Source organism: Suncus etruscus, chromosome 17 (genome assembly GCF_024139225.1).
Source record: "Suncus etruscus isolate mSunEtr1 chromosome 17, mSunEtr1.pri.cur, whole genome shotgun sequence".
Classification (NCBI taxonomy): Eukaryota; Metazoa; Chordata; class Mammalia; order Eulipotyphla; family Soricidae; genus Suncus; species Suncus etruscus.
The window spans coordinates 53,280,588-53,301,974 of NC_064864.1; positions in this window are offsets into that span (position 1 = coordinate 53,280,588).

Below are 21,387 nucleotides of genomic sequence, written 5' to 3' on the forward strand. Positions count from 1 at the left end.
ATTGGAAAAATTCTAGTCACTTTTCAGGAAAAATCTCTTAGTATAACATTATTCAATCATCAATCCACAGTTCTGGTTGTTCTGTAGGATTAAAAATATTAAAAGTCACCTTTGTCATATATATAACTGCCAGTTCGTGGACTGTAGCAAGATAGATGCTGTTATGCAGGTTAAAAAAGCTGAGGAGCATTGTCTTAGATTATCCTTGAAGACTACCTTCAATTAAAATTGGTTTCCAAATTTTTATAAAGTTATCTTGGTTTGAATGTTAAAATTCTGCTAAGGATGTGTAATGAACTTACGATTTTAACTTAGTTAGAAAAAGCTATTGAAACTGTTTAAGCAAAAACAAACAAACAAAAACAAAAACAAAAAAAAAAACCTGCTTAAACAAAATCGTTACCATATGTACTGTGTGCATAGTAATCTCACTCTGGCTGGTAAAGACAGTGAAGAGGAGAAGCAAGAAGACAAGTAGAGAAGGGGGGAGCTCGGGACCTATAGTGGTAGTCTTGGGGGAAATCTCGCAGTTGCACAGTGGTGGTGATTATGAATCTGAAGATCTTCTCCAGTCTTGAGACAGATTTGAGAACCCTTCCAGGATTATAACAAATGAAAGTGTGTGTTTTCTGGGTAATCATTTGAATTGTGAAATACTTTTCTTAGAACTTTGAATTAATTAAAGTTAATTAATTAATTAATTAATTAATTAATTAATTAATTAACTTTGGTTTGAGGACCACACCCTACTATGATCTTTGTTCAAAGATCGATTATTCCTGACAGGACACAAAAGAGCAAATGCAGAGATAGAGATCAATATCTAGAGATAGAGGTCAGCTACATGTAAGGCAAGTACCTTAGCCTGCTGGACTATTGCTCCAATCCAGAGATTTTTAGTTATCTTTTAAACAGAGAGTTTGAGTCAATAATTTATAATGTATTTGGGCAGAGCAATATAAAGACAGTAAAAATCTTTAAGTGTAAAAGTAATTACCTAAAAATCAAAAGCATAAAAGTAGTGGCTGACTCTTATAATGTGTTTCGCATCATATAAATGATGTTAAATTTAAATCTAAGAAATGATATTTTTCTGAGACTCCCACATGTAATTTTTAGTCATATAAAAATTATTTCCCCTCAACTGCAAGCAGGTCTCATCTTTATGTATAGTCAAATGTGAAAGTATTAACCAGGTGACCGTATCCATGAAATGCATTAGATGAGAATCATTTTCTTGTGCCTGGGTAGATTTTACCAATATTAGGCTAGCATTGTTTGATAGTAGATATTATAAAACCAATTCTATATTTTCCTTTTGATTCCTAGAAAATTGGTGACTGCCATCTAGGGGAATTAATTTCTGACATTTTTTTTCAAATCTTTGTATCTTTAGATTTTTATAAAAAGCATTTTACTTCTGTAATTATTATGAGATATTTAAAAACCTAAACAGAATTTTTTCATTTCTCTAAGATAGTTCATCATTTTTTAAATATTTTATTGTGGTCAAAATAAATTGCAATTCTTTCACAGTAATATTTGAGGCACATAGTGACAATGAATGAGGGCATTCCCACCACCAGTGTTGTCCTCCCTCCACCCTTGTTCCCAGCATGCATCCAACATCTCCCTCCTCCCCCTGCTCCTCTTCTCCCTCCTCCTCCTCCTCCTCCTCCTCTTCCTCCTCCTCCTCCTCCTCTTCCTCCTCCTCCTCCTCCTCGCATGGGAATTCCCTTGGCCTAGGAGATACAGAGTTTCTCAGTCCATGTTCTTCATCAAACCAGGAAATATTCTAAGTAACCGGATTAACTTCTAAGGATCTAGCCAGTGTTTTAATTAAAAAAGACCTTCTCTTCAACTTTTGGTTCCAGGCTTCTTCGATATTTCTACCTAGGGTAAACTCAGCTCATTATAGACATTTATTCATTTAAAAACTACTAAACCACTATGATGCATGTGGGGCTATGGTATTCATCTGGTAGTCATTAAATTTGACCTGGTTGAGTTTTCTACCATCTCATAGTGAAGTCGAAAATAGAAATGCACATAAAAATAAATAAATAATCATAATATTATGAAACATGCATAATAAAAATTTACTGTGGGATATCAGTGGGGAGCTTAATTCTGTCTGAGATGATCAGAAACATCTTAACAAAGATGCAGATTGTTCAGAAAAGGAGCGAATATGCAGGGTAAGTAGGATTGGAATTGGGTGTGATTCGCATGACAACTTAAGCTTGTTAATATAATTCCTTGTTGTTTAATATATTGGTGGACTAGATCATTGATTCAAGATAGTTGCAAATTCTCTAAAATTCTTCCATTTTGATGTTGAACCTCATGTTTTCTTATCTTGAATTTGTGGCCCTCATGGCTACTTTGACTAAAATATTCAACCGGTTTGACACTGTGCCTTAGTGTTAAGAAAACAATTTTACTCTTGTCTCTTAAAAATCTATTGATTTGAGTCCTTAGGCACTAACACATCTAACACTCTGTTGCAGAGTTTCATGAAGAGACCTGAGGCTACAAAGAAGGATAGTTTTTCCAGTTTAGCTCAGCCTTCCAAGAAGCCAAGGCATTGGGCATTTGAAATAAGCTGGCTCTAAGCCTTTACTAGTTCAGCAGTTCAGTGAGTAGCATCGAATGACTCCAGTTTCTGTATTTTTAGATCAGAAGAATTATCTTGCATTTTAATTTATGAGACATTAGTTTGCTTTATATTTTATGCAGCTAAAAGTCCTTCCATGTTTGGAAACCGGCCTAAAATGCTACAAATTTTCCTTTCAATACATACCTACTCATGGCAGTCTTCCCTGAGATATGAAGAATGAAAACAAGCTAGAAAATGGTTTCTGAGTTTTTGAATCTTATTTTTCTCAGTATGTTGTTAGAGTGTTGTGGAGGAGCTCCAGAGGAGGGAGGTATAATATATCAAATTTCACAGAGTCTAGATAGATGGCACTGAACAAAACTCTCCAGGTAAACGTGACACATTTCTTCCCCCTGCTATGAAGATTAACCATTAATCACAGTACTGAGTTTTCAAGCTACTAAAGACCTTCAAAATTCTTTAGATTAATCATTTATTATACAAATAAAGAAACTAAAACTATGGGAGTATGATCGTTTTTTAAGTAGGGTGCTAGAAGTGAAATTTATGGGCAATAAATCATGATGATTCATTGTATGTGTATACATATGTATATATACACATATGTACATATATAGGTCAAACTTCATTAATTGTTATTACCAAAAATACTAACATTTCAGACTGACTAGACTAACTAAACATTCATCAAATAATGTAATGAACTACCAATATTTTACAAGTATGGTTCTATTTTAAAATTATTGTGTACCAGAATTACACATTTTCCTGATGTCTCTACCTCATTACTGACTCTCTGATTCCCTTCAGGGACATCAATCTGCCACACTTTTGGTATCCTGGTTTTGTGGCTGATGCCATAAGGGTTTTTTGGAGAGAGTTTTTTTTAAAGCCCCATATCTTCCCTCTCCTGGGAGGCCTGAAAATTGAGAACATGCCCCTAAAAGTCATAATATCAGTAATAGTGCTTTTAATCTCTTTAAAACTTGATTTGTTTAATGCTGTCATCCCTATAGGAACACATCGATTTAACAGATTGTACAGCTAACAAAAAGAGCTAACTAAATCTTCTGCATAGTTTAATGACTTCATTGGAGATAAAATAATTTCCACAAATGTGTTTGCTACTGTACCTTTTCTTTTTTTTTAATTTTCTTTTTTTCCTTTTTATTTTCCTTTTAATTTTTTAATAACTTTGCTTTCACTATTTTGGAAACAATTGTATCATGTTCAATTATGTCAACTATTTGATGCTTTTCTTTAAATAAATTAAAGAAAAAAGATAAAATTATTGTGGAGAAGCTAGATGTATATGAATGATTTAATTAGTGTGGAGTGGACCAAAGAATTTGATCTTTATTTTTCTGGTAGCAAACATACTTGTTGGTAACTAGTAAATTAATTATTATCAACTAACATTTTGGGAGTAGTTTCTTTGTTCCTTGCACTGCTGAAGAGACTTTTACCTCTAGCATTTTTTTCTATTGTTTGCAGTATATATAATATGTATACATCTTTACATATACTTAATATGAACTTTTAAAATTGTTATCACTTGAAAATTTATTTAACTTTTTTGCCCTTATTTTCTCAGTCTTCATGGAAGATTCCCATGCAAAACAGAACTAGTATTTGGCAGTTTGGCAATTGTAAGATCATTATATACAAAATTAATAAATCATCCAAGCAGGAGTTATTTGTCCAATATACATATAGTTGAGTAATTAGCTTTTTGTGAAGCGTACACTAGATTTATTAGCTAGAGGTTACTAATAATTTATCATAATCTCATTTGTTTGAAATAGAATTTAAACACAGCACATAATTAGACTAAATAAAAGTACCCCTATCTGGGGCTAATGCGCTTAAAAAATATAACTATCTCACTACCATCCCACAGAAACTTTTTGGTATTTCCAGTAGTCCACTGGTTGCTTGTATATTTTAAAATGGTCTAAATTTACTCTATTTGATAATAATTTTATTTACAAATGTTTAAATATTTTTAGATGTTAGAAAAACTGATTAAAAGACATAGGGTTGAGCTTTTATAATTATATCAAAATAAAATTTTTTAATAGTTGATATTCTGCTTACTATAAATTCTACCCTTACCCTCTCCCTTAGGTATTTCTCCCCCTGTGAGATGAGAAAATGATAATAGTCTATTGTGCTTTTGATTTGGAAGAGTCTGATTTTATGCTCAGATCTTGGCTTAATTCCATTATCTGAGGAACCATTGCATCTTCACAGGACTTTTCTGATATGGTCTAGAATTCAAAGCATACTACAGTTCTCCATAATCTGCTACTATGAAGCTCAGTATAAAGATAGTTTCTGACTTGATAAAGTGGATAATGTTAGCAGAGTCTGCCATTAGGGCCAGTGGATTAGTTTTGGCTCAGTGACCTAGAAAATAGAAAGGAGAGCAACATTGTCTAGTGGTTAAATGTGAAAGCTCAAGTGTGAAACTTTCGACTTCCCAAATGTTAAAATGGAGATATTTCTCAAACTTGCTTCATTTTAAAATGAAAATAATTATGTGCTTACTGCTTAGAATTCTTAGAAATATTCTATAACAGAGTATCACCTGATATTCAGTGAAAGCTAAGTAAGAAGGGAATGGGTGTAAAATTACTGTGGTTATTAAGAATCCATTTGAGGGGCTGGAGCAGTAGTACAGGCCATAAGGCGTGTCTGCCTTGCACACACTAGCCTAGGACGGACCATGGTTCTATCCCTCTGGGTCCCATACGGTCCCCCAATCCAGGAGCGATTTCTGAGCGCTTTGTCAGGAATTAAACCCTGAGCGTCAACAGGTGTGGCCCAAAAACAAAATAACATAACAAAAACAAAAATTAATTCATTTAAATGAGGTTTTAATTATTCTAAAAAAAGTGACACAGGGCTGGAAAGATAGTAAGGTACTTTTCATACAATAGAGCCAAACCAGTTTTTACCCCCCTAGACATAAGACCCCAGCACAAATAATCCCTGATCACAGCCAGGACTAATTCTGAGCACAACTGATTGTAGCCTCCAAACCAAAAATAAATACATAGGTCACCCAAGTGGCTGCTGGTGTTCTGCAACTGGGGTTATATCTTAATTTTGGGGGGTTAGCCTTGATTGAATTTTGCCTACACAGGCCAGAGGTACTCTTGGGCCATGAAGAAAACATCTTGTAGTTCTTGGAAATACCACAGTTATACCCAATTGTAATTTTTTTGCACACATTAGTGCTTTTGGTGTTTGTTATATGGTGCCAGAGAATAAGTTCAGGCTTATTATTGTTGTTGTTGTTGTTGTTATTATTATTATTATTATTATTATTATTATTGTACAAGATAGTTAGATGTTCTACCAGTTGATTTAACTCTACCTCTGAAACTAATTTAGATCTTAAATTCAATGTATAAAATAAAATTTTATAATAAAACTGCATATGGGATGCATTCTGGGAACAGGGGTGGAGGGAGGACAACACTGGTGGTGGGAATGCCCCTGATTCAATATCACTATGTGCCTAAAATATTACTGTGAACAATTTGTAATTTACTTTGGTCAAAATAAAAATTATATAATTTAAAAAGGTAGAAATAATAAAAATTAATAATAAACCTTGATTATGATATACAAAAATGCATAGAACTGAACTACAAACATAAATAGTAAAAGTAAAGTAACATTTACAAAATGCCTTCAAAAGTAGAGGTGGCCATCATCGATAGGTGAGAAAATGTCTTTCAGTTGAGATGGCCACAAAGTGAGGCCTGTAGCACTGATTCTGAAAGGCCACACACTGTCTGGCATGAGGGAAAGTTTGTATAAGGTGCACCAAAAAGGTCCACCTTATGTCTATTCATATGTCATCATGTCAAAGGGTCTCTCCAGGAGAGGGCCCAACAGGAATCTTTGATTTACAATAGGTCCTCACTGATTTATAATGTAGTGTCAAGCATTGCTTTGGTATGAAATGCTGATAAGTGAGACATGAATCTAGACTCAATAATTTGTCTAGCAAGGAATCCCATCACAACTATGCCTGCAAAATGTATATCAATGAGGCTGTAACAAATAGAAATAACAAAGAACTCTAACAAGGATAGAGTAGTCTAGAAATATCACGGATAGTGGTTGTCATTTGCTATAATTTGAAAAATCTTAATATTGAAGGCAATTAAACATATTTGTTTCTGAGCACTGTGCACTTGTTTTACATCCTTAGGACTAAGGAAAATATGAGGGCTGTAATATGGTACAATGGGTAAGGCATTAGACTTGCATGAGGCAGAACCAGGTTCTTTTTCTAGCACCCCATCTAATCCCCAAGTCAGTCATGAGTAATTCCTCTGTGCAGAACTAGGAGTAGCCCTAAGTACTGTCAGGTATGGCTACAAAACAAAAACAAACCATAAAAAGAGAAAAACTTTAAAAGAAATGTAATCAAATATGTTTTATACTATTGATTCAGAGTAAGAATTCTAAAATTTGATTGTGTGTGTATGTGTGTGTGTGTGTGTGTGTGTGTGTGTGTGTGTGTGTGTGTGTGTTTGGTGTATGAGGAACTTCACTGTTCCAGTAATTTCCTGGGGTTTTTCACATAGGAAATTTTTGTTTTTTTGGGTCACACCCTGCAGCACGCAGGGATTACTCCTGGCTCTAAGCTCAGAAATCGCTCCTGACAGGCTCAGGGGACCATATGGGATGCCGAGATTTGAACCACCCTCCTTCTGCATGCAAGGCAAATGCCGTACCTCCATGCTATCTCTCCAGCCCCAAGGAATTTTTTTATGATAAGAGAAATTTATTTTTCCAGAGCTTAAAATTCAGGACTTAGTGGAGAAAGAAGCCAACAAAAGATGAAGAGTTCTGCTCTGCAGCTTCCTTAATACAGACTTTTCTTTTTTCTTTCTATTTCATAATTTTATTTTATTAAAGTACCATGATTTCAAAAGCTATTCACAGACATTTCAGAAATATTTTTCACATATTAGACATAATTCTTCAGCACCAATCTCAGCACCAGTGTCAACTTCCTTCCACCTATGTTCCTAGGTTCTCCCGTGCCAGCCTTTTGAGACCACCTAGACAGGGACTTTTTTTAAGTTTGGTTGTTGAGGTTTGGACCTTTTGTCTTCAGTGTTGTTGACTCTGTGGTTCGGAGATTTAACTATGCCACTAAATATAGGGGTTTTGATGTAGTCTGAGGAAAAGGCTTATGATCTTGGGACCCTTAATATAAGTTAAAATGTTAAGTTTTATATAGATATAATTAATGCATTATCAGATTAGTAAAAATAATTAAAATGTATGTAAATTTTTAAGTACAAAGAGCCATATGTATACTTTTTGTTAATATAGGTATTATTATTTACTATTTGTTAATTTACATATAACAGCAAAATTAATTTTAACCCTTCAGAATGGGGTAAAATATAACAAAAAGGCTGACAAGATGAATATTTTTAGGAAAATTTAACAATAAAACACTCGAAATCAGTACATTAATATAGAAATAGCGTTTTTTACAAAGAAAATTCAAATCATTTTTTGGGTTTGGGCCATACTAGGGAGTGGTCAGGGGTTATTCATGACTCTGCAATCAAGAATTATTCTGTGTTGGCTTGAAGGACCATATGGGTGCCAGAAATTGAACCCAAGTCAACTGTATGCAAAGCAAATGCTGTATCCATTGTGCTATCATTCTGGTCCTAAACATATTTTATGTTAAAGGGGAGCTTGAATTCTTAAGCATTTAGAAGGCTAGAGCTTCCACATTGTTTAGCATATATCTCTTCTTTGATGACTAAACCAAACTCAATAGTTCTAGTACCTTGGTGGTACTGGAGTGATAGCACAGCTGGTATGGCATTTCTCTTGCATGCAGCCGACCTGGGTTAGATCTCCAGCATCCCATATGGTCCCCCAACCCTGCCAGGAGAGATTTCTAAGAGCAGAGCCAGGAGTATCCATCCCTTCAGTGCACAAATACCTTAGAGTGCAGTTTGAAGTGAATTAATGCTGGAGTAAAAATTTCACCATTATCTTAACCCCTTAGAAAAGCAGCAATTAGGGGTCTTATCTCTATTTAGATTTATCTCCATGTAAAGACCTTCCATTGTAGAAACAGTTATATCAGATAAATCTTAAGGGCATGACCCTACATGGCCTTTGTCATATGCTTTCCTTCTCTGTCTTTCTTCATGAAACCCAGGTAGTTATCACATTCTTTAACTTGACATAAATCCCTTGTTTTTTGTTTTCTTCTGCCCCAGAACTTGCATCTATGTGATTCCTTGGGCATGTGATTAAAACTCTTATTTGATCCTGATAATCTTTTTTGGATGTTGTTTGGATTGCTTGAAAAATCTAAGATAAAATGAAGCCCCTTCCCCTAACAACACTTGCAAAATTTCATATGATCTGGTATATCCTTTGAAACTTCTAGGCTTCAATAGGAAATCAATTTCTTCCTGCTAAATGGAAATTGAATGGCTTGTAAACATCTCTCACTGGAGTTAGACAGGGTATCATCTTTCAACTGTTTCAAAGCTCAGATAGCAGTCAATCAATGAACTCTGTTGAGACAGACAAGCTTTTAATTTGTCTTTTTTAAAAGCTTCAGCATAACATTTAATCTTTTTTTTCCCTTTGCTTAACAGCTCAATATTTTTGTTTGTTTACTTTTCTCCACAAAGATTTCATTTTGTTTTGTTGTTGTTGTTGGTGGTGGTGGTGGTGGTGGTGGTGGTGTTGATGTTGATGTTGGGCTACACCTGGCAATACTCAGGGTTTACTTCTCTTGGCTCTGTACCTAGGAATCACTACTGGTGGGCCAAACAGGAGGCTGCATGTGGATTTTGAATTGGCTATGTGCAAAGCAAGCTCCCTAACTTTGTACTATCTGTCAAGCCCCCACAAAGACTAAGTTCTTCAGTATGTTCAAAGTGTTATTTTTTCCAGAACACCATTTCTGAGCACACATTTATGGGAATGTTCCTAAACAAAGATATGCTTCTTAATTAACTTTTACAGTTGTTTATGTTGGGTAATTAAAGCTCATTGTTACCAGTCCAAGTGAAAAACAATTTCAGTTTTTTAAAGTGGCTTTGAAATTGACGTCCTCCTTTCCTCTTGCTAGAAATGAACCTTGTGAAAAAAGAAGCTGAAATCCCCAGAGTTGCTTCTGTTCTTTTATTTCTCTCCTGATCCACAGATTTAGCTGGGTTTTTGTTTGTTTGTTTGTTTGTTTGTTTGTCTTGCTGTATGTCAAAGATCTGATTGTAGATTATTTTTTCTTATAAAATTTTACTGAGATAAACTGAGCTCAGGCTGCAATAGAAAGTAAATTTTTCTAGGTTAAAAAAATGGAGAAGAATATGTCTCCAAATTTACATTCACCCAAAACATCAGCATTTTTATTTTACAGATGTTCATCATCTCAACTCACTCCCCCTACGTTCTCTTTATCCATGACTCAAATATACAAAACAATAAATACTTTACTCATTGATAGAGGACCTAAGAATTTCACAGACATGAGTTTCGTTTATTATACTTCCTACTGAAACTACCATTCACTGAAAGACTTGAGAGAAAAATTTTTTTTGATTCTTTTGCTTTTATTTTTTTGTGGGGATCACATCTGGATGTGATTAGGGCTTACTCCTGGTTCTAGATCAGCAATCATTTCTGGTGGAACTCGATAGGACCATATACAGTGCTAGGGTTATAACCAAGGTTCAAGAAAAATCATCAATTATTTCAAAATGTCATTAGGATATTTCCCACTCTAAATATACTGAGAGGAATGCATGATAGAATAAAGTATATCACAAGTATGTGAAGAAAGTGACATTTGAAATAGTTTTTAAAAGGTGGTGACTGGGAATGAAATAGGAAATCAAGAGAAAAGTTATACTGTGTGAAAATGTCATCTGGCTTGGAAGTCACAGGCATAAATTCAGTTTGATTTGATTTTGTAAAAAGGGAGAAATGGTAATATGAAGGGGATTTGACAGGTTTACATATGACCTTGACTTGGCTGTGTGCAAGAAATGGGCAAGTTAATAAAGTTTAGCAGGAGTATCATAATCAACATAGAATTTTTGAAAATGTGCCATATGACCAAATTAAGGATACTGTTGTGCATTTAATTTGCTTTATCTAGTGATCAAAAAACCAGTATTATGTTTCCAGAAAGAAGAAGGAAGAAACTATCTCTACTCCCCTCAGAAACTTTCAGCTTATATATATATATATATATATATATATATATATATATATATATATATATATTTACACATATATACAAACATGTACGTATGTATATATGTATATATAGATGTGTATGCTGTAAAGGTGTGAGCATACATATTTATAGTATATATATGGTATATACATGTTTTATGTATGAATATGTGACGATTAGACAAAGAGAAATGGCTAATTGAAATGAATCTGAAGCCACTTCCCCACATACTGGAATTACTAGTTTTTAAATAATTAGAAAACAATAAATGCTAACAGGTTATTTCAACTTCATTTTTGTACTTCTTACAAATTCATGCTCAAAACAACAATATTTCCACCAGTCCATAGCATAGGATTGCAGAGAGATGTTTGGAATATCTATAGCTCTCTACATTGTCTCCTGCAACCAGTTGTGGGAATTGGATAGAAAAGAGATATTGACAGATTTTCAGGTTAAGACTGGGAGTCCATGCTAAATTTACTAGACGTTTGTCTAACTTGACTGTAAAATGTGAATAGCATATGTCTTACAAAAATTTAAGCATAAGGGGCTGGAGTGGTGGCCTAGTAGTAGGCATTTGCCTTGTACATGGGTGACCTAGGATGAACCGTAGTTCAATTCATCGGCATCCCATATGGTCCCTCAAAGAGCTCATAGACAGAGAAACTCCTAAAATTCATCAGGTGTGCCCCCAAAAAAACACCCCCAAACCCCCCAAAAATGAAGAATAATGTGTTCAATGCGTAGTTACTCAATAAATATTTTCAATAGCTATATTATGAATTAATATATTTAAACTTGCAAAAAAGTACATTCTACTCTGTTTAAAAGACAGTTACAATTAAGAAATAGATAAATGTATGGAAAACTGAGTCTGAATGAGTGCTTCTTACTGTATCATAACCACATCTCTGTCTTTGTAGATTGTGATGTATAAATATGATTCTTCCACCATTAATCATTAATCATAGCTGTCTTTGTTCTGATCTTGAAAGGTCAGAGTTGGCATTTTAATGTAGCACCAGTGTATCACTATTAATTTCCTTTAATACTATTTCACAGGAATAGCATTCCTGGGAGAAAAGGGACATGTTCTACCAAAGTTCTTTTAGTAATAGATGGTGTTAGTACTTTAAAATAATAGAACTAAAGCTATCACCTCCTACTTCTTCAATCAAGCAGAAGCAGTTAATCAATAAAGACATTCCAACCTAATAAAGGCCTATGTTCTCATTTAGCAATTTGATGAAATAAAAGTAATTAAAATACCTAAAATACCTCTATGATACCCAGTTTTATAGTGTCATGAATTTGTAAAATTTAAGGAATTAACATTTCTAAGACATTTTGAGTGTAATTTCTTGAATTTAGGATGAAAATATGATGGGGGTAGCATCAGATAAATAAAATACTCTTTAAAGAGAAATCAAAACTTGCCTCAGGAGTGCTGATGTTTGTGCAAATTAGAAATTGCTTCATCTATGTAATAGCTATGTTTATATGGACGAATGTGGATGAATAATAGGTCAGAACCTGCCAATTGCTAAACCTCTTGAATTACTGATCAGTATCTAGGGTTGATACTGCCCTTGTTTTTCACTTTTCCATCAGAATTTTTGGAAGGACAATTGAGAAGTAAATTGTATATGCAGTTAAGATATACATTTTAATTATTTTATATAGATATACATTATAAAATAATTATGATAATGGTAATTAATGCATGCATCACCTTAAGTGGTTATTATTTAAGATTATCTTTCAAGGAACCTAATTACTTTTTCTAACACATGTTAATATATTTAAAAGTAATATCACAATAATTTGAGTATTATTATGTGTAAAGCTAGGCTATAAAATTAATTGATGTTTCACAAGTATTTTTATAACTTTGTATTGATTTAATTAATATGTAAAAATTGTATCAAATATTATACATAATCCATTATGCTAAAAATATCACCATCTCCAGATTGAGGTTTCTTTCAAAAATACAATATTAATAATAAACCACACCATCAAAAATGGTACTGATTGGAGAGTGACTCTAGATTTCTTTTTTTTTGTTGGGGAAAGTGTTTTGGACTATAAACAGTTTTGATTAGCGTTTACTCCTGCTTCTGTGCTCAGAGATCACTCCTGGAAATGCTCTGGGAACCATATGTGATGCTGAAGATTGAACCTAGGATGGATGGAAGCAAGGCAATTTATTTCCCTGCTGTACTATGTCCTCAGCAATCATTTTGCATCTATTAAGACCATGAAACTCATAATTATTTAAACTGCTAGGATACACTTAGCTTGAAGTATATTTTTGAAGATTAAAAAAATATGCACTTAAAAAAAACTCGAAGATTAGAAGGTGTTCAGACACAGCCTTTTGTAAATTAGCACTTTCAAGACAGAAAGGAAAAGATTTAGAAGCAAAACTCTATTACAAAGCCATCAACTTCTTGCTTAAAGTAAAACTCTTACAGCATGATGGAAAAATATATTACAAATGAGTGCAAACCATCATCTAGATTTTAGCTCTGGCTGTTTATGCCTGAGGCCTTTTCATTTGATCATTGTTTTATTAATGGACTTGAACCAATGAACAAGCTGCAGTACCTGTGATATAGATATAAAGTATATTATCTGAAGAATGCTTTTTTATGTCAAGGTATAATACATCATGAAAAGTCAATTTAGCACTTGTAGCATTAAAAGATGGTTGAGAGCTAAGACATTTTTCAGGGAAGTAAGCACAGGAAAATTAATTCATATTAGAGGAAAATATTCACCAGAGAAGAGAACACTTCTTCAGTGCATGTTTGGTTACATTCTTATATCCAAAGTTCTATTCATAACAATTACTTCTAGGGATTATTGATCTGTTATTTATGTATTATATAATAGGCTGACTATTTAAGACCAAAAAATAGTCTTTTTAACTATGTGATAGTTAGGCTTTGAAACAACTAAAAATATAAATGCCAAAGAAAGTAATGTGACCTGTATAATAACCTTTCATTAATAGGTTTGAAAACCATGGTGCCTAAAAGGAAAGAGAGAGAGAAGAAGGCAAAGGGTGGGGGTAGGTGATGGAAAGGTAACTGGGAATTGGTGGCAGGAAGTGAACACTGGTGAAGAGATGGGTGTTGGACTATTGTATGACTGAAACTGAACAATGAATTAAATTTTAATTCTGCACCTCACAGTGATTTAAAAAAAATTAAAACTAAGTATAGATATTTTTAAAAGGGTCAAAACTATCTTGTTAAAATGGCTTTGGTTAAGTGGCATTCTTATATTTGGTTATTGGAAAATATTAACTACATTTAAGGAGACACGCCATATTGAAATGAGAGATGAGGTAGGTTATTTCTTCTCAAAGTGCATGACGAAATAGTTCATATGTTCTTGTGATTTTAACACATAACATTTTTAAAGGCTTTGAAACATGGGAGGGGAATAAAGCTTTCTTAAACAAAAAAAATGGAAGATGAAACTATACAGATGCCAAGGCACCAGGAAGAATAAAATATAAATAAACATAATTAATTTTATTAAATGTTCTGTAGATTTGGTATATCCAGAACATATGTCAAGGGACTAGTGAATCCAGAAAATAATATAAGTAAATACAAGAAAATATACAATCGGTAGGACTGTGAGTTGAGAGGAGATCTTACATACTATCTACTTTAGAGCAATTAGAAGATTCACATTTTACTCTATGATATATCAAACTTACAGTTTTAAATTTTTAGATGGAAATTTGAGGATAGTTCACTTTAATCTCTAACTTTTACAGGTGGGGAAATAAAGACCCAGGAGACTTAGTAATTATATAAATTTATTCTATTAGAATACAGAAGTACTGAAATTAATAGGAGTATTTTTGTTATTTAGCACATATGCTTTTCCTCAATAATTTGTAGACACAGGTAGATATGAATAGAATAAAATTTGTTTTATAATTATATTTCTTCTAATATATATAATAAAAGTGGAAACTCATAGTGTTGGAAGACAGGTAAAATAGAACAATGTATGTGTCTTAAATAAAAAGTATTTGTTAAAAAAAAGTGGAAAACAGTGACACATGCTGTAGGAACAAGATATTGATAGACTTGCACAGTCTAACAGGATCGCCACAAACCATCAATTTATCAAAAAGGCACAGCTAGGACCTGAGCAATAGCATAGCGGTAGAGCATTTGTGTTGTACACTGCCTACTTGGAACTGACCTCAGTTAATACCTGCAGCCTATACAATCCCCGGAGCCTGCCAAAAGTAATTTCTGAACACCGATGGATGTGGACCCAAAACAAACAAACAAACAAAGCACAGTATCTATGAAACACAGTAAAACAAAGCAAAATAAAATAAACAAGTTTGTATTTGTAGTTAGTTGCCTCATAAGAACTTGTATCCAGAAATCATTCAGAACATTTATAATGAAACAATATAAAAACTTGAAAATTTTTAGAAAGGATATGTATTTAGCACAACTCCATGCAAGTTATATACATGGTCAATAAAAGCATGTGAAAAATAAGAAAATGCTCAATCTCATTAGTCATTAGGGAAATGTGACTAAAAACCACAAGAAGCCACTTTATACCTTTAACAATAGTTAAAAAGATAAGTATGTAGAGATATTTGAAATCTTATACACTGTTGGTAGAGTTCAGAACCAATATAGCTAATTTTGAAAGTTTTTAGTTCCTTAAAATGCTAACTGAAAAGAAACCCCATGACCTAAAAATCTTACTATTTTACTCCTAAATATCTACAAAAGAGAAATGAGAACAAGAGGAAATTTTTCCATGAAAATGCTGTACTAGCTTATAGACAAGCTTATATAATTAATACTCAGAAGATAAAAACAAAAAAATCAATTAGACAAATAAAAACTACCTAACAAGAATGAGAAAAACTGGGGCCAGGGCAGTGGCACAATTGTTAGGGCTTTTGCCTTGCTATATGCTAACCTAGGATAGACCATGTTTCAATTCCCCTGCATCCCATATGGTTCCCCAAGCCATGAGTGATTTCTGAGCGTATATCCAGGAGTAACCCTGAGGGTGTGCCCAAATCCCCCCCAAAAAAGAATGAGAAAAAAATAGATGTCCATAAACAGATGAGCAGATAAAGAAAATGTGGAATATCTATGCAATGGGATATTGATTGGCAATAATGAGAAATGAAATATATAGCATTGTAGGTAAAGTTATAATAATTTGCTAAGTGAAAGAAGATAGATACCCAATTCTGAATGATGCATATTCTGTATAAAATCAATGATGAAGATTATTCTAAAGATACAAGCAAAGGCTATTTATTTAGAACTGCTATAATAATAGCTATGTACTTTAAATAGTAATTTACATTCTGGTCAGATATTTTAGATGGGTTATATTTTATATATAGTTTGTATATTCAGTATTTCAGTTTATTATAAAAATAATCAAAGAAAATTACATGGAAACTAAAAGTACACTAAAATTTGTGAGAAAAGCTAGAAGTGTGGAATAGAGGGTTATTGTTAATTTTATCACTATCAGTTTAAGGTCTCTCAGGTTGATGAAAATGTTCTAAAATTAGATTACAGTGATTATTCCACAGCTATGCAAATGGTCTAAAATACTGGATTGCATAATTTACATGATCAACTTCTGCTGCTTAAATTATGCATTTAGAAAACTTCTAAAATAGCTCACTCATTTTTGTAACATAGCATATTTGTATTTTTATAAAATGGTAATGTTTTTATGTATTTGTTTAAGCATTTATTATTTTAGTTATTGCATTTTTATATTTAGACAGCATCAAATTTAAAGAATACATTGTGGCTAATTTAATTTTATTTCTTTTTGGTATGAGATTGTAAAAGATATAAAGTGAAGACTATTAGAATTTTATTGGAAGGTTTAATTTTCTTTTTGCCTTTTATAAATGTAAAAGAAAACAATAATATTCCTTTAAAGCTGTTAGAATGATTAGGAGCTAAATGATCCTTTTTATTTCTGTTTTAGAACACTTCCATTTTGCTGCTACCTTCTAGTCTTTTACCTGAATTCACAGATGTCTGTATACTTTATGGTATCAGAAAGACAGGGGACAAAGCATATGTGAATTCAAAGATCAGTTGTAGCTTAATAATTATTACCAGTGGGCTTACACTGTAGCAGTGCTTGAATTACATTTTTTTAAAGCAAGAATACTGGAGCTGTTCATATTTGGAGGGAATAATGGTTTTTTGAAGGTATTGAATGAAGAGAGAAATATTTAGGATTTCATAGAACAATAAGGAAATGATGAAAGTAGACAACTACTGTTACAATAGCTTGGAGAGAGGAATAAAATCTACCACTGTGGTCTTGTGGGAGTAGTGGCTGGGCAGATAGCTGTTAAGCAGTATGCCTGAGGATTTTTCTACTCTAGGAGGGTAGTCAAGGATAATAATGCCTTGTAATTGATCTAGCAATCTGGAAGAGGACTGAGACTTTCCAGATTCTAAATTAAGAGGGATTATGAGTAATAATATCAATATATAGGAGTTTTGTAGTAAAAAGCAGATACTTTAATATTATATAAGACACTTGCTTGCGAAATGATTAAAAATGTTTAATGCATGCCTTATGGAAACTACTCTTTATAGTGAAATTTGTTTTCAATGAATCGGCATGTTTTTAGATAAGAAAATTGTTGGACAACACACATGATGGTTCTTTTATTTTCCTCTTAATCCATAGGTTGATTTGCAGGGTGCAGCAATATCCAGTCAAGGAAGTAAAAGCCACACACATACATTAAGGTTAAACCCAAATATCAAAGGGTCATGGGAATTAAAAGAAATTCAGTGCCCTACATTTGAAAGGAGAATAATGTGTAAATTCTTTTTTTTTTTTTATTTTATTTTTTTTTTTTTGGTTTTTGGGCCACACCCGGTAACGCTCAGGGGTTACTCCTGGCTATGTGCTCAGAAGTTGCTCCTGGCTTGGGGGACCATATGGGACGCCGGGGGATTGAACCGCAGTCCGTCCAACGCTAGCGCAGGCAAGGCAGGCACCTTACCATTAGCGCCACCGCCCGGCCCCAATGTGTAAATTCTTAATTTAATAAAATTTTAAACACCATAATTACAAGCATGATTGTAGTTGGGTTTCAGACATAAGCCGAATACCCACCTTCACCAGTGAAAGATGCCCATCACTAGTGATCCTCTTCTTCCTCCATTACCCCTGCCTGTATTAGAGATAGGCATTCTACTTCTATCATTAATAATATTGTCATGCTAGTTGTTATTGTAGTCATTTCCCTAAAAGCATTCACCAATCTTTGTGGTGAGCTTCATATTGTGAGCTGGTCTTTCCAGCCCTTAACTTTGTCTCTGGGATTATTAAAATAATGTATTTACTGTTTTTTAAATAAACCATGAATGAGTGAGAATATTCTGTGTCATCTCTATCCCTCTGACTTATTTCACTCAGCATAATAGATTCTATGTACATCCAGTATAAAAAATATCATGGGGCCGGGCGGTGGCGCTAAAGGTAAGGTGCGCCTGCCTTGCTTGCGCTAGCCTTGGACGGACCGCGGTTCGATCCCCCGGTGTCCCATATGGTCCCCCAAGCCAGGAGCAACTTCTGAGCGCATAGCCAGGAGTAACCCCTGAGCGTTACCGGGTGTGGCCCAAAAACCAAAAAAAAAAAAAAATATCATGACTTCATCTCTCCTGATAGCTGCATAATATTCCATTGTTTATATGTACCACAGTTCTTTAGCCATTCATTTGTTGAAGGGCATCTTGGTTGATTCTATTGTAAATAGCACTGCAATACATATAGGTGTAAGGAAGGGGTTTTTGAATTGTATTTTTGTGTTTCTAGGGTATATCCCTAGGCGTGGTATAGCTGCATCATATGGGAGCTCAATTTCCAGTTTTTTGAGGAAACTCCATACTGTTTTCCATAAAGTCTGGACTAGAAGGTATTCCCACCAGCAGTAAATAAGAGTTCCTTTCTCTCCACATCACCACTAGCACTGCTTGTTCTTTTCTTTGTGATGTGTGCCAATCTCTGTGGAGAGAGATGATGATATCTTATAGTTGTATAGATTTAAATCTCCCTGATGATTAGTAATGTGGAGCATTTTTTATGTGTCTTTTGGCCATTTGTATTTCTTCTTGAACAAAGTATCTGAACAATTCTTTTCCTCATTTTTAATGTTTTCTTTTTCTTGTTAAGTTCTGTCAGTGATTTTTATATTTTGGATATTAGCCCCTTATCTGATGGGTATGGGTGAATACTTTACCCCAGTCAGGGTGGCTCTTTAACATAAGCACTGTTTTCTTTGAGATGCAGAAGATTCTCAGCTTAATAAATTTCCATCTGTTTATATCTGCTTTCACTTGTTTGGAGAGTGCTGTTTTCCTCCTTGAAGATGCCTTTAGTTTTAATGTCATGAAGTGTATTACCTATGTGTTATTCTATATAATTTATGGATTCAGGTCTTATGGCTTTAAGGTCTTTAATCCAGATCTGATATCAAGGATTTTAATCCATTTGAATTTTACCTTTGTACATGGTAGCTGAGGATCTGAGTTTGCTGTTTTGCAAGTTATTAACCAGTTGTGCCAACATCACTTGTTGAAAAGGCTTTCCTTGTTCCATTTTGGACTTGTTGCCCCTTTATCAAAAATTAAATGGTTATATGTAGAGGGAACATTTAACCATTTCTTCCAGGTTTTCACGTTTTCTGGCTTAGGGTTTCTCAAAGTAGTCTCTGATTACCCTTTGAATCTCTGCAATATCTGTAATGATCTCTCCCTTCATTTCTAATCTGGTTTATCAAGTTTATCTTTCTTTTTTCTTGTGAGTTTTTCCAGTGGCCTATCAATCTTCTTTACTTTTTTAAAGAACCAACGTCTGCTTTCATTGATCTTTCAGATAGTTTTTTGGATTTCTACTTCATTGATATCTGCTCTAAGGTTTGTTATTTCCTTCTGTCTACCTATTTTTGCTTCCTTATGTTGATCATTTCCTAATTTTATAATCTTCATCATTAAGCTATTCAGGTAGGCCCCTTATTCTTTCCTGGTGTGTGCTTACAAAGTTATAAATTTTCCTCATACTACCACTTTTGCTTTGTCACATAGATTCTGATAATTTGTGTCTTCATTGTCATTTGTTTCCAGGAATCTTTTGATTTCCTCTTTGATTTCATCTCTGACCCACTGGTTATTCAGTAGCTTTCTGTTTAGTTTTTAGGTATTAAAGTTTTTCTTTTATGTTGCTTTTTTGTTCACATCTAATTTCAGAGCCTTGTGATCCAAGAAGTAGTCTGCATAATGTCTATCCTCTTGATTTTATGGAGGTAAGTTTTATGTGCCATCATGTGTTATATCCTGGAGAATGTGTTATATCCTGGAGAATCTTTGTCCTTTAGAAGTTTTCTGAGTTTAAAGTTTTCATCAATTGATATTAATATCACCAGTCCAGATTTTTTAAGGATGCTGTTTGCTGGGATGATTTTTCTGCAGCCTTTGCTTTTGATCTATGTTTTTTTCTGACTATTCATGTGTTTCTTGAAGGTAGCAGAAGGTTGGATTCATTTTTTGTTTTGTTTTGTTTTTGGACCAGGCCCAGTGACTCTCAGGGGTTACTCCTGGCTATGCACTCAGAAATCACTCCTGACTTGGGGGACCATATGGGATGTCAGGGGATCAAATCGTGGTTCATTCTGGGCTAGTGTGTACAAGGCAGAAGCCTTACCACCTTAGTGCTTGTGCCACTGCTCAGGCCCCTGGATTAATATTTTTGATCCATTTTGCCACTCTGTGCATTTAGTCCATTAACATTGATGGAGATGAATGTCATGGGATGCAATGTCATCTTTGTGCATAAGTTTGGTTTGTCTGTTGATTTGCCTTGTCTTAAAGTAAAACTTTCAGGTTTTTTTAAGGCTGGTTTTGCATCTGTAAAGTTTCTGAGCTGTTGTTTACCTGTGAATCTATTTATTTTTCCTTCAAACATGATCATGTGTCAGGTTGAGTGCCATATATTAGGTGAAGCATTCCTTTTATTCAGTCTTGTTACAATATCCCCCCACTGTCTTCGGCCTTGAGAATTTCTTGTGACATGTCTGCTGTAAATCTCAAGGATGCTTTGTTTAATGTAATTTTCTTTTTTGGTCTTGCTGCTTTCAGTATTCTGTCCCTATCTGTGGGAAACTTCATTTTAACTAGGATTTGTCTTCAGGTGCTTTTTTTGAAGGTCTCTTTTAGCTGGTACTCTTTTTTTTATGCAAGATTTGGTTGCATCTAATCTTTAGCTCTGGGAGTTTCTCTGTAGTGATGTATTTGACTGTAGATTCTTTCTGGGGATCTTCTTCATGGGCCTCTGAGACTCCAATGTTGTTTCTGCCAAGTTTATCAGAGACTTCTGTTTTCATCTTTTCACATTCTTTGAGTGCATTTTCCTTTGTCTGATCATTTGATTTAAGGTTCTTTCCAATCTC